Source organism: Macrobrachium nipponense, chromosome 23, assembly GCF_015104395.2.
Source record: "Macrobrachium nipponense isolate FS-2020 chromosome 23, ASM1510439v2, whole genome shotgun sequence".
In the NCBI taxonomy this organism is placed as follows: Eukaryota; Metazoa; Arthropoda; class Malacostraca; order Decapoda; family Palaemonidae; genus Macrobrachium; species Macrobrachium nipponense.
Window position 1 is genome coordinate 53,459,202 of NC_061090.1, and position 14,322 is coordinate 53,473,523.

At 37.6% G+C, this 14,322-nt stretch overlaps 1 long non-coding RNA gene across 1 annotated transcript in view; it reads left to right on the forward strand.

Annotated features, from left to right (window-relative positions):
• Positions 1 to 13,283, forward strand: part of LOC135200788 (uncharacterized) — a 370,704-nt gene extending 357,421 nt beyond the window's left edge. Inside the window, exon 3 of the long non-coding RNA XR_010311364.1 lies at positions 13,228 to 13,283. This is a non-coding gene — a long non-coding RNA (uncharacterized LOC135200788). The remainder of the gene's footprint in view (positions 1 to 13,227) is intronic.
• The last annotated feature ends 1,039 nt before the right edge of the window (positions 13,284 to 14,322 follow it).

The window sequence follows — 14,322 nt, forward strand, 5'->3', positions numbered from 1 at the left end:
CTAAGGAATAAGTACTTTGTTCTAAGCTCTTATCTGTGCAATGATTACTGAAACAAGAAAATATAAGAAGTGGAAAATATTGCGATAGTTTTGAAACGGTTCTGTTACTGTCTCCTTTTCAATAACAGTTCAAATTATATATCCGTATGTCATTATCTACATATTTCTTAAGCGCCTCAGTGCCGTGGTTGGTATGGTCTTGGCCTGCCACCTCGGTCGCCGCGAGTTCTATTCTCTGCCATTCCCCTGACGGGTTAGAGATGTGTATTTCTGGTGATAGGAGTTCACTCTCGACGTCGTTGGAAGTCACGTAAAGCCGTTGGTCCCGTTGCTGAATAACCACTGGTTCCATGCAGCGTAAAAACACCTTACAAACAAACAAAATAAAAATCTATATCTTTCTTGCATTATGTTATTGTTATGGTTGAAAATTTATCCATTTTTATTCCCTTACATTTGAGTGAATTTTTTACCAATTGCTGTGTTCATATCAAAGGGCTGTCAGACCTACAGAAAGCATTAAATTTGTTCTTGTGCTATTCACAAATAGTTAAGTTATTAGCTTGGTATGCGCAGGGCGTGGAGGCCTACATGGGGGTTAGGTTGTGTACCGGGTGCAGGTCAAATGGGCTCCCGTCAAAAACTAAAACGACTCAACACCCAATCTCACCCCCACTGTTAATCGCCGCCTTCAAAAACGTACCACCCCCCCCCACTTTTTAGCAAAAATTTTCAAAAATCTCCCCCACTATCACACACAAAATCAGCCCCTTCAAAAAATCGACTCCGCCCCCCCCCCCCCTAACCCCCCCCCCCAAGTTTACCAAAAATCGCCCTCACTGTAAAATCGTCTCCCTTCATAAACGTCCCCCCACAGTAAAATCGCCCCCTTCCCTTCAAAAACCCCATCACTATAAGCAAAATCGCCCCCCACTGTAAAATTGCACTGTCAAAAGCGCCCCAGCTTTTAGCAAAATCGACCCATTCAAAATCGGCCCCCCACCCATCATACCCCACTTTTAGCAAATTCGCCCCAATGTAAAATCGCCCCTTTCAAAAACGCCCCCACATTTAACAAGGTTGTTGTTATTGGGGGTCGGGGCGGGTAGGAGGGTGTCTCTTGGGTATTAAAGAAGGGCGGGGTTCAATGAGAAGGTAATCGGAGGCGTCCCTCCCCCCCTACCTCCTGGGGATGCCTCCTCGAACGCTTATTTATTAAACCAATCGGCATCTCTCAGAAACATTCCTCAAAAACTCTTCTGAAACAAGTTGACGGTTACAAGATCACAAGGTCCAACTTTTACAGACTTTAAAAAAAAAGGAAAAAGTTAAGAAAAGGAGAAAAAACGAAAAGCTCTCTGGATGATGGGAAACACGAGCAGCTACATACATGGCCTGGAGGCGTCGGCTTCTAGGAAGTGTTGTCCCTAAGACATAAATCATTCAGGTCCTTTTGGTTGCCAGTCAGTCCTCCTCCTCCCTACCTCCTCCTCCTCCTCCTCCTCCTCCTCCTCGCCACTTCCCTCCCGTGTTATTATTCAGACATTTACCGACTGACTGACTCACCTTTAAGTTGCCATACTGCAGACCCTTCTTGCCCTGGGGATGACCCTGGAGATGATGCCGCTGTTACAACCAATCCTGACTGTACATTTAGCGTCTGTATTTATTCGTACATATTAAATGTATTTTACTTATTTTCTATTACAAATAAATTTGTTACTTTTGCCTTGCAAATCCCTCAACAGTTCTGCTCGCGCAGATCCCTCCGAAATTGTGCAATTCTTCAGCGAAAAGAAAATATATATATATATATATTTTCTATGCTTCATCACTTGCAGTAAATATTTTAAAAATTTAAAGCCCTGTTTTGCAATTAGTATAACTCTTACAGCAGCCTCTAATAACCGTGTTAATATGCAACAAAGGATGGGAATTGCTATGTATTCATATTCCATTTAGGACAAAGCGAATGACGTAATCATATCTCGCTCTCTCTCTCTCTCTCTCTCTCTCTCTCTCTCTCTCTCTCTCTCTCTCTGTGTCCTTCATCTTCTTATTTTTCTTTTTAAGGTTAGCATATATACATATATACATATATATATATATATATATATATATATATATATATGTATATATGTATATATGGATATATATATATGTATGTGTGTATACATATATATATATATATATATATATATATATATATATATGTATATATATATATATATATATATTATATGTATATATATATATATATATATATAATATATAATATATATATATAAAGGTATAAGCCACGAAGGAAAGGAAAGATAAACAACGGAGTAGCTCCAAGATCTTCCGATCGACGTCCTTTACGCAGCAGTCTGCTAAGTAAAGGGCGTTGAGTCGAAAGATCTTGTAGCTGCTCCAGTGTTTCACTTTCCTTCGTGGCTTATATCTTTCTTTATTTATGCATTTATCACGTTCCAAACTTTCATGATTCACTTAAACATACATTATACATACACACACACCACACACACACACACACACACATATAAATATATATATATATATATATATAATATATATATATATATAATCTATATATATTATAATATACACGTATATATATAATTTTTTTTTACTCTTTTAGGAGCACAACCTTAGTAAGTGTAGTATAGTGTGGACACGGAAATTTTGACAAATGTAATGTGATAAGGATAATTAATGTTCCGACCAAACTTCAGCAACAGGTCAATTAACCAATTATTAGATTGCACAGCCGTGAAATCCCCTCCATCAAAGCTAGGCCTATTCATTTAAAAACCAATCAAAGATTTGAAATGTATTATTTAAAGATCTCAGTCCCTTTCCATCAAAGGTACATTCATCAGACCCCAGTCTAAGGGAAACCCGCTTCAATGAAAACTGTTTTGTCTCCATCAAATGAAACAAGATTGGGACCTACTGAAAAAAAATCCCTTCTGCCCGTCCCGTCAAAGGCAGTCTATTCGTACAGTCATCAAACGAGTAGAAAAGCTGGAATTATTCAAAATAAAATTTCCTCCCACCCTGCTTTTCCCTTGGCATCGTGACTGCTGTCATATTTACTCACTCAGCAGAAACTTGGTAGTCCTAGCCCTGACTCCTGAATCAGCAATTCTGTGGCGACGAGATGGCAGTACAAGTAAAATACTTATAATACTTTCTTTATACGTATAGCTGTAAGTTAATCACTTGCCTCATTCGTTCCATCTGCCTACCCCACATCACCCCAGGGAGACTCAGACCTCCCGTAAACAAACACCCCGTATGGGGGTAGTGCCGTCAGTGCACCTCATTCGGTGCAATGTAGGCATTACTTAATGTTCTTTGCAGCTTCCCTTCGGCCCCCCAGTTGCAACTACTTTCATTCCTTTTACTGTATCTCCGTCCGTTCATATTCTCTTTCTCCATCTTACTGTCCACCCTCTGCTTTGAGGTTTTCTTCCTGTAACACCTTTCAAACATTTTCATTGTCAATTTCCGTTTCAACGCTGAATGGCCTCAGTTGGCCAATGCTTGGGGTAATGCCAAAAAATCTACATAAATCAAAATCCCGTAAACAACCTCTCTCGCCTGAGGCAAGTGTTAATGACTTGACGGATCGTCTAAAAATTCACTTCGCCGACAGATGAAGACTTAAGAGGGAACCTCTTATAAGAGTATTTTCTGCTCTGAGTGACTTTTGTTTTTTTCATTTCCCGAATTACTTACACATAGGCCCGTGTTCCACCTGATGCGCCTAAGTCCAAATAGCTCCCGGAGACGCCTTGCGAATCCATTAACCCTAAGACCACTTAAGCATCGGGGGGGATATGGCGTAATTGCCCTCGGAGTCCTCGGAGCATTCCGAAGACGAGCAGAGGCCGGATTAAGGCGCTTCTATCAAGATGGGGGCATTAATGAGATGAGACAGCCGGGCCATGGTTTTTTGAAAATTCGCCATTTTTTATGCTTTATTTATTTATTTATTTATTTATTTTTCATTATTGTTATTATTATTTTTTCGTAAAAGCTTCTATAGTAAATGTGCGACCTTCCGCTGTATTCGATATGGGGGTGCGCATATTCTGAATGATAATAATAATAACTGGGAAAAACTCTCTATTACGAGACTATATTTATAATGTTCTATGGGGTCCACAACATTGCTTGATTGAAGTTGCAAGCACTAGCACACTTCTACACATATATTTCTTCAATGCAATTTATAGCTAATACGGGTTTTTTTTTTAATGCATGCCCAATTACCACACCGTACTTAACTTGTGTTATAGACAGACACACGTACGTGTGTGTGTGTGTGTGTGTGTGTATAGTGTACTTGCATTCCGTACTATTTAAACTTAATGCCGAGGAATTCCTTGTAAAAAAAAAAAAAAGGCGAAAATTCTCTGCAACAAAGGGTTGGTTATTCGCTGGATCACCCAAAACCCTATTAGCCGTTATGAGGTTCATTACAGTTTCCTTTGTCAATAATGAGTCAATTACCCATCTGAGCGAGTGAAAATTAAGCCAGACTGTATCTACAAACAGAAACTACTACATTCTCCATGTATTGCAGGTTCTGTATCGAATTCGCACAACTTGACTAGTATTGCTACAGCTTGGTAATTGTAGGCGTTCGAGCTAATGCAGTCATGAGAATAACAACAGTATTAGCAAAAGCAGTATTAGAGTAATACTAATATTGCAAGTCAGGTGTAAAGGAAGTAACACAAATTTTTTTTTATAAAACAAAGAAATAAAATAAAAATAAAACGGAATTTCCAGTTATTTCTGTTGTAATATTAATCGATCATCATATATTGGAAAATCTTTGTTGCATTTGCATCCTTAATATTTAAGATACTAAGAACATTAAGTCATGAAAAAGTAATGGATAAGTGATGCGATGAACACAACACACACACACACATATATATATATATATATATATATATATATATATATATATATATATATATATATATATATATATATATATATATATATAGGTATATGTACATAATATAGGAGTGTGCGTGTGTGTATACACATTATGCTGACACTCATAATTATATATTTAGATATGCAAACATGCAATATTTTTACTTAACTGTAGGCAAAACATGCGTATATGAGCTAAATGAAATATGCCTTTCAAGGAGGAGAAAACTGTCATAGATAAAATATTGGGGTTTATTAAAGATTCGAACCATTCCAGTGTCACAGGGTTTTACACCATTTCTCTTCAATAAAAATCATACACTTGGCTTGCAATATGTTGCTCGAATTTTGGGGAATATTGTTGTTGGGGGGGCGGGGGTGTCGGGGAGGGGGAGTGATGTTAAGCTGCTTATTTCCCAGGTACAAAACCATGAGACTCGTAAATCCTCTATCAGGAAATATTTCATATTTTCCTTAACAATGCAAAGCGCAAGTAAAATCGAACGTGTTATTCTCATGAATTTAAATTGACTGGATTTTTATTTTTTCCAGATATAATGATGTTTCTTCATTACAACTTAATGCCAGTGCGTTGTGAACTTACGCAAAAAAATAAAAACTAACATATTATATATAAATACATAACATTTATATATATATATATAATTATATACTATATTAAATAAATATATTATATAAAATAATATATTTATATAGATTATATATATATATATATATAAGTATATATAATATATATTGAGTTTTTATTTTTTTACGTATGTTCATAATGCACTGGCGTTAAGTTTGTAAATTCATGGGAATAACACGTTCAAATTTTATTTGCGCTTTGTATCGTTGAGGAAAATAGGAAATATTCCCTGATATAAGATATATATATATAATTCTGACTCACACTGGGAACGAACCTCGATCTCCCGACTGACAGTCACAATTGAACTGTCTACCCACACATTCCTCCCTCCCACCCCCCACCCCTTTACAGAGAATATGAAAAGGACAACAGCCGATTAAAGCGCAAACATTTCCTTTTAAAACGACCGAAACTCGACCCGCGGGAGTGAGGCAAAATCAAGAGTGTCTGTGATGGATTTAGAATGTGTCAGTGGGTTGAGATGCGTTCGCCAGTAAATACATTAAAGACATGTCGTATGCGTCGTTGTATATGACGTTAACAGACAGATTCGATTTGTCGAATATGTACTAAGCATGTATACGTATGCACCAGTGTGTATGTGTGTTTGTAATGTCCACAGTCACATCAGTAAGTCAAATTCAAACAGGATATTCCTAATTATTGTTAATTTTCTTACTGCACGCCAGCGATTTCCTATATATCCCTAGAGCTAATAACCCCAGTGTTGTCAGATTTGGTGATCTTGCAAACCAATTGTGTGTTCCTCCAGCGTCGTATCCTCATTATCCACACTGCTGAACCGGTAAGGCATTGCTTCCAGTTTCTTGCTTTGAAAATGAAACGGGAATTTGACACTTGAATTCTGGCAGACACGCCCACTTTTCGTGTTGAAATCTGGCAACACGCCCACTTATCTATCATGGCTTTTGGAAAATCGGGGTTGCTGAGAGTGACGTCAATAACTGATCAGTTGATTGCTATAATTACCTCGCTCATTCACCACACCACCCCTGACCCCAATCCCCTCCAACCTTCCCCCCTCCCCCCCCCCTACCCCCCCCCCCACACCCACCCTACCCTCACCCCCAAATCCCATATCCCAGACAACCCCGACATCTCGCACCCGGTTATACTTAGAAGCTCATCTCACCAACTAACGCAGCCTGAAAATGCATGTTTAGAGAATATTTTCTGCCCAGAATTTACTTTTATGCTTTCGTTTCCCGAAATATTTGCATAAGCTCGTGTTATACTCACCCCACACCGGTACCAGACATCACAAAAAATTTCTTTGAACTTGGATCTTCAGGGTTGTAGTGACAAGCGTATCTAAAAATGACCAAAGAATTCCGACAAGTTAAGAGGGCATTTTGGATATTACAATGCATATGTATCTTGTAGAAAGGTGACCAGTAGATTCTACATATATATATATATATATATATATATATATATATATATATATATATATATATATACATATATATATATATATATATATATATATATATATATATATATACATATATATATATATAATATATATATATATATATAATATATATATATATATATACATAGCATATATAAATATTTGCATATATATACATATATATATATATATATATATATATATATATATATATATATATATATCGTGTTTGTTTGCGTAATACAACTTTCTTTCACAGATCTTTCTTCATAATCCAGTAGTGTAGCGTTGCAGAAAATTCGTGGCTTCCCAATTTCTCTACCGGTGTTTATTCCGAGGCTGAGTGAATTTGATATTATTGAGAGACATTTGTAGCTTAATGATTGCGATATATACAAATAAATATATGTGTGTGTGTGTGTCCGACACAAAAGCCTGTAAAATTCAACCACACACAGAAAGACACAAGCAAACCAACTTAAACAAAACCCTAGCTCCTTGAAGGAGGTGCTCATGAACCAGCTCAGGAGAAAGAAGAGCAAAAGCAATGTTTCAGAGAGAGACTTTGGGCAGCGCGTTCCTGTCTCTCACCGAGACAGCGAATTGCGTTTTGCTGTCGAAGGAGGCCTTAATCAGCCGTCATCACATTCAATGAGCTTTTCATGCAGCGACTGAGAAGAGACGTGATGCCTGGCGGACGAGATCCCACGATTTCTATTAAGTACTAAAAGAAGTTGACTCGAGTAGATTGTTCTCATGTCTCGCTATCATTTTCATAATAATAATAATAATAATAATAATAATAATAATAATAATAAGGGAGAATAAAACAAAGATTCACAGACATCACGACAGACACAGTCAGACACCAACTAAAGAAAATGCCAAACTGGAAAGCCCCAGGTCCCGATGAAGTCCATGGATACTGGCTCAAAAACTTCAAGGCCCTACACCCACGAATAGCAGAACAACTCTAGCATTGTATCTCAAATCACCATGCACCCAAATGGATGACCTCAGGAAGGACATCCTTAGTACAAAAAGACAAGAGTAAGGGAAATATAGCCAGTAACTACAGGCCTATCACCTGCCTTCCAATAATGTGGAAGTTACTAACAGGTATCATCAGTGAAAGGCTATACAACTACCTAGAGGAGACAAACACCATCCCCCACCAACAGAAAGGCTGCAGAAGGAAGTGTAGGGGCACAAAAGACCAGCTCCTGATAGACAAAATGGTAATGAAGAACAGTAGGAGAAGGAAAACCAACCTAAGCATGGCATGGATAGACTATAAGAAAGCCTTCGACATGATACCACACACATGGCTAATAGAATGCCTGAAAATATATGGGGCAGAGGAAAATACCATCAGCTTCCTCAAAAATACAATGCGCAACTGGAATACAATACTTACAAGCTCTGGAATAAGACTAGCAGAGGTTAATATCAGGAGAGGGATCTTCCAGGGCGACTCACTGTCCCCACTACTCTTCGTAGTAGCCATGATTCCCATGACAAAAGTATACAGAAGATGGATGCCGGGTACCAACTCAAGAAAAGAGGCAACAAAATCAACCATCTGATGTTCATGGACGACATCAAGCTGTATGGTAAGAGCATCAAGGAAATACATACCCTAATCCAGACTGTAAGGATTGTATCTGGGGACATCAGGATGGAGTTTGGAATAGAAAAATGCGCCTTAGTCAACATACAAAAAGGCAAAGTAACGAGAACTGAAGGGATAAAGCTACCAAATGGGAGCAACATCAAACACATAGATGAGACAGGATACAAATACCTGGGAATAATGGAAGGAGGAGATATAAAACACCAAGAGATGAAGGACACGATCAGGAAAGAATATATGCAGAGACTCAAGGCGATACTCAAGTCAAAACTCAACGCCGGAAATATGATAAAAGCCATAAACACATGGGCAGGGCCAGTAATCAGATACAGCGCAGGAATAGTGGAATGGACGAAGGCAGAACTCCGCAGCATAGATCAGAAAACCAGGAAACAATGACAATACACAAAGCACTACACCCAAGAGCAAATACGGACAGACTATACATAACACGAAAGGAAGGAGGGAGAGGACTACTAAGTATAGAGGACTGCGTCAACATCGAAAACAGAGCACTGGGGCAATATCTGAAAACCAGTGAAGACGAGTGGCTAAAGAGTGCATGGGAAGAAGGACTAATAAAAGTAGACGAAGACCCAGAAATATACAGAGACAGGAGAAAGACAGAAAGAACAGAGGACTGGCACAACAAACCAATGCACGGACAATACATGCGACAGACTAAAGAACTAGCCAGCGATGACAATTGGCAATGGCTACAGAGGGGAGAGCTCAAGAAGGAAACTGAAGGAATGATAACAGCGGCACAAGATCAGGCCCTAAGAACCAGATATGTTCAAAGTACGATAGACGGAAATAACATCTCTCCATATGTAGGAAGTGCAATACGAAAAATGAAACCATAAACCACATAGCAAGTGAATGCCCGGCACTTGCACAGAACCAGTACAAAAAGAGGCATGATTCAGTGGCAAAAGCCCTCCACTGGAGCCTGTGCAAGAACATCAGCTACCTTGCAGTAATAAGTGGTACGAGCACCAACCTGAAGGAGTGATATAAAACGATCAGGCAAAGATCCTCTGGGACTATGGTATCAGAACGGATAGGGTGATACGTGCAAACAGACCAGACGTGACGTTGATTGACAAAGTTAAGAAGAAAGTATCACTCATTGATGTCGCAATACCATGGGTCACCAGAGTTGAAGAGAAAAGAGAGGGAAAAATGGATAAGTATCAAGATCTGAAAATAGAAATAAGAAGGATATGGGATATGCCAGTGGAAATCGTACCCATAATCATAGGAGCACTAGGCACGATCCCAAGATCCCTGAAAAGGAATCTAGAAAAACTAGAGGCTGAAGTAGCTCCAGGACTCATGCAGAAGAGTGTGATCCTAGAAACGGCACACATAGTAAGAAAAGTGATGGACTCCTAAGGAGGCAGGATGCAACCCGGAACCCCACACTATAAATACCACCCAGTCGAATTGGAGGACTGTGATAGAGCAAAAAAAAAAAAAAAAAAAAAAAAATAATAATAATAATAATAATAATTTTGTGCTGAAAAGTTAGAATTGCTCTCTCTCTCTCTCTCTCATACAGATATATGTATATATATTATATATATATATATATATATATATATATATAGATATATATATAATATATATATATATATATATATATATATATATATATATATATATATATAGAGAGAGAGAGAGAGAGAGAGAGAGAGAGAGAGAGAGAGATATGTGTGTATATATATATCTATCTATATCTATATATATATATATATATATATATATATATATATATATATATATATGCACGGTATTCAGTTTGTATACCTAAGAGCTCAAGATGTCAGTTACATCTCCCTGTAGTATTCCTGGAGGGATTTAACCTTCCCAACCTGTCATACACACTGACTACAATTCTCTTCGAGAGAAATTCCCGCTAAAAAATACAAAGGTTTGTTTGGCGTCTACCATACATTTTTGATGGCCACAGTCATTGAAATGGTTCGCCTCACCGTATGGGCGAAATTTCGCTGGAAGTGGTGCAGCTCAAATGCTACCTGTTTCTGGAGATTCCGTCACCTTTGCTTAAATGTTATCTACTAAGAGAGGATGAAGCTGTTGATCAGCTATGTTTTCTTGATCGTTCATTTAGGCACACGATGAATCTCTTGTGAAGTAGGCGAATAGATCTTCCTCGGTCCCTCAAACTTAGAGTTATTTGTCTACCTATTTCATGTACAATCCTCGTGCGTGTGTGTGTGTGTGTGTGTGAGAGAGAGAGAGAGAGAGAGAGAGAGAGAGTCTAATTCTGAAATAATATCGAGAGAGAGAGAGAGAGAGAGAGAGAGAGAGAGAGAAGAGAGGGTCTAATTCTGAAAATAATACAAGGAGAGAGAGAGAGAGAGAGAGAGAGAGAGAGAGAGAGAGAGAGAGAGAGAGAGAGAGTCCAATTCTGAAATAATATCAGGGCTAGCTAGAGAGAGAGAGAGAACACAAGATCTTCGGAACGTTTCAAGTTGATAAAATCCAGGTAGATGGATTTCGGCGTTCTTCCGTTGATCTCACAGCGAAAGAGAAAGAAAAAACCCCGAGCTATGAAAACCTGAAACGAACGAAACGCTTGGGAGGCGGGGGAAGCTCTCGAAGAGGGGTCTCAGTACCCCCCCCCCCCCCCCCCCCCATGGAAGCCTCTCTCCCATTGTGGCTTCTCGGTGAATATTTAATGAATGGGAAGGTTCCTCTGTGAATTACAAGGCGTCTGGACTGCGTAGCCGCAGGATACAGAGTTATTCGTTTTAATCAGCCAGCTGAGGTTCGTGTCAATAAGTATACGCACACACTTACATACATTCTGTACATACATGTCTGTATGCAAGGTTACGTAAACTGTACCGACTCTCACAGTCATATATACACAAAGTCTTAAGTTCCAACTGACGATCCGGTACTGTCTTACAGACGTACAGGCATGCACATATATACATACACTTTATTTACAGACGTGTCTGCAGTCTGGTTTTAAGCCTAATTTAAACATGAATGACAAAACGCAGACCTGTTTAACACGGGCGGAAGGTCAGTTAAAATCCACAGACGTAAATTTACACATTCAAAGCCACGTTTTGACGTTGGCAGTTACTGATCGTTGTCCTACTAACTCAAGGTTTAAAAAAAAATAAATAAAAAAAATAAAACAGTATCGACTGCAAATAAAGCCATGTTTTGACGTTGGCCAGTCACTGGTCGTTACTCTACTAACTCAAGGTTTTTCAAATAAAGAAATAACAAATGCGTCTTAGGACAAGGGAGACCTTACCGGAGTCTCTCAAAACACTACGATATCAAGAAGGTCTCCCTCCCATTTCCTCGCATCCGGCCATCAAAGGAGTTTTCCCTCTTGCTAATAATGAATGAGGTCAATATTATCACTTTCCCGAAGTCAGCAGCGTTCAGTTCATCTTCAGCCGGAGCCGAAGGTTTTTACTTGCTCATAGTTCACGATCGTTAAGTTTAATTATAGCCTTGGCCTTGCTTTGCTTTACACCAAACCCCGTTGTTCATGAAGTAACCGTTTGGAAATTTTAAGTAATAAACCATCATCGGCAGAAGTAATGATATCAATTTTAAACTGCTTCAAGTCTGACTGGGCCTTGAGAAACAGTTCACAACTTTTTTTGCAAACTCGAAGCTCACTCGTGAAGAGTCCGAAGAACAGTGAAACCCTCTTCTTATAATTATTTTTGTTGCGTAGAAATCAATGAGATTGTTCACGCTTGCTATACGTGTGTGTATTTATGCATGTATATATGCTATATATACTATATAAATATGTGTGTATTTGTATATTTCCCTCCAGAGGAGTGGAGCTAGTAGGGTAGTCTTAAGAATCCCAGTACGTCTTTAGGGATATAGATTGTGTTGCCCTATACCCCTTTGTTGACCAAGTGACCTTGGTACATTTATCTGCTCGGTCGACTCTTTGACAAAGACCATGGCCGAATTATGGGCCTTACGAATGCAAAGCAAAAAAGTAGTAATAGCGTGTATTCCTACGTCCCGTTTGCGAAGTCTGGTCCTCATGCAGCGTTCCTCAAAGATGCTGTTTATACATCTTTCCTTTTAGGGTGGTGGTTTAAGCGTTTAACACGTGGGAGTTGAGGTGGCATGGAAGGGGGTTAGGGGAAAGGTAAGGGGAATTTTGCTTTTATTTCTCAGTAGGGTTTCCAAGGAAAGGCGCCATCTCATGCATAGTAAACGCGAGGCTGAAAGAAAGTAAACTATTTCGCGGTTGGTTATTAAGTTCCAAAGCCAGTTTTCTCTTACGAGCATAGTTTACTTAGTAGCTTTTTGTAGTGTTATCCCTGCTATGATTCTGGTGTGATTGTAAAGCAAAGTTACTTTTACTTTATTGTGGTAAGTATTAAAAGATTGTATAATGAAACGAATAGTTAAAGAGAGGAGTTGAGAGTCACTGAAAGGTGACTTTGGCTTGAGTAGGGAATGAGACGTGAGCTCTTCATATATGATCCAAAGGGTTTAATGACGTTTATTTTCTTCCCACAGGTTTTAAACTGAGTGATGACGCAGACAGGTGCATTTCCACTTGGACACTGGCGTACCTTTGTAAGTACCAAAAATTTTTATTTAGTATTTCATCAATATTAACATTAGTAATGCAGTGATACCTTTGTAATTATCAATAATTTTTATTTAGTATTTTATTAGTGTTAACATTGGTAATGCAGTGATACCTTTGTAAGTATCAATAATTTTTGTTTAGTATTTAATCATTAATAACATTGATAATGCAGTGATACTTTTGTAAGTATCAACAATTTTTATTTAGTATTTTATCATTATTAACATTGGTAATACAGTGAATACCTTTGTAAGTACCAACATTTTTTATTTAGTATTTTATCATTATTAAGCATCAACAATTTTTATTAAGTATTTTATTAGTGTTAACATTGGTAGTGCAGTGATACCTTTGTAAGTATCAATCAATTTTTATTTAGTATTTTATCATTATTAACATTGGTAGTGCAGTGATACCTTTGTAAGCATCAAAAATTTTTATTTAGTATTTTATCGTTATTAACACTGATAATGCAGTGATATCTTTTTAGTACCAACAATTTTTATTTAGTATTTTACAATTATTAACATTGGTAATGCAGTGATACTTTTGAAAACATCAAACAATTTTTATTTAGTATTTTATTAGTGTTAGCATTGGTAATGCACTGATACCTTTGTAATTATCAATCATTTTTATTTAGTATTTTATCATTAATAACATTAGTAATGCAGTGAATACCTTTGTAAGTACCCAAAATTTTTATTTAGTATTTTATTATTATTAACATTGGTAATTAAGTGATACTTTTGTAAGTATCAACAATTTTTATTTGGTACTTTATCATTATTAACATTGGTAAGGCAGTAATACCTTTGTAAGTACCAACACTTTTTATTTAGTATTTTATTATTATTAACATTGGTAATGGAGTGATACTCATATTTTAAATGTCTGGACCATAAGAACAGACCTGGCTAGAAACTGTACTTTCTTAGCCTTAACCAAAGTGTTCGAGAGCCAATTGATAATGTACTAAAACTTATATATATATATATATATATAATATATATATATAT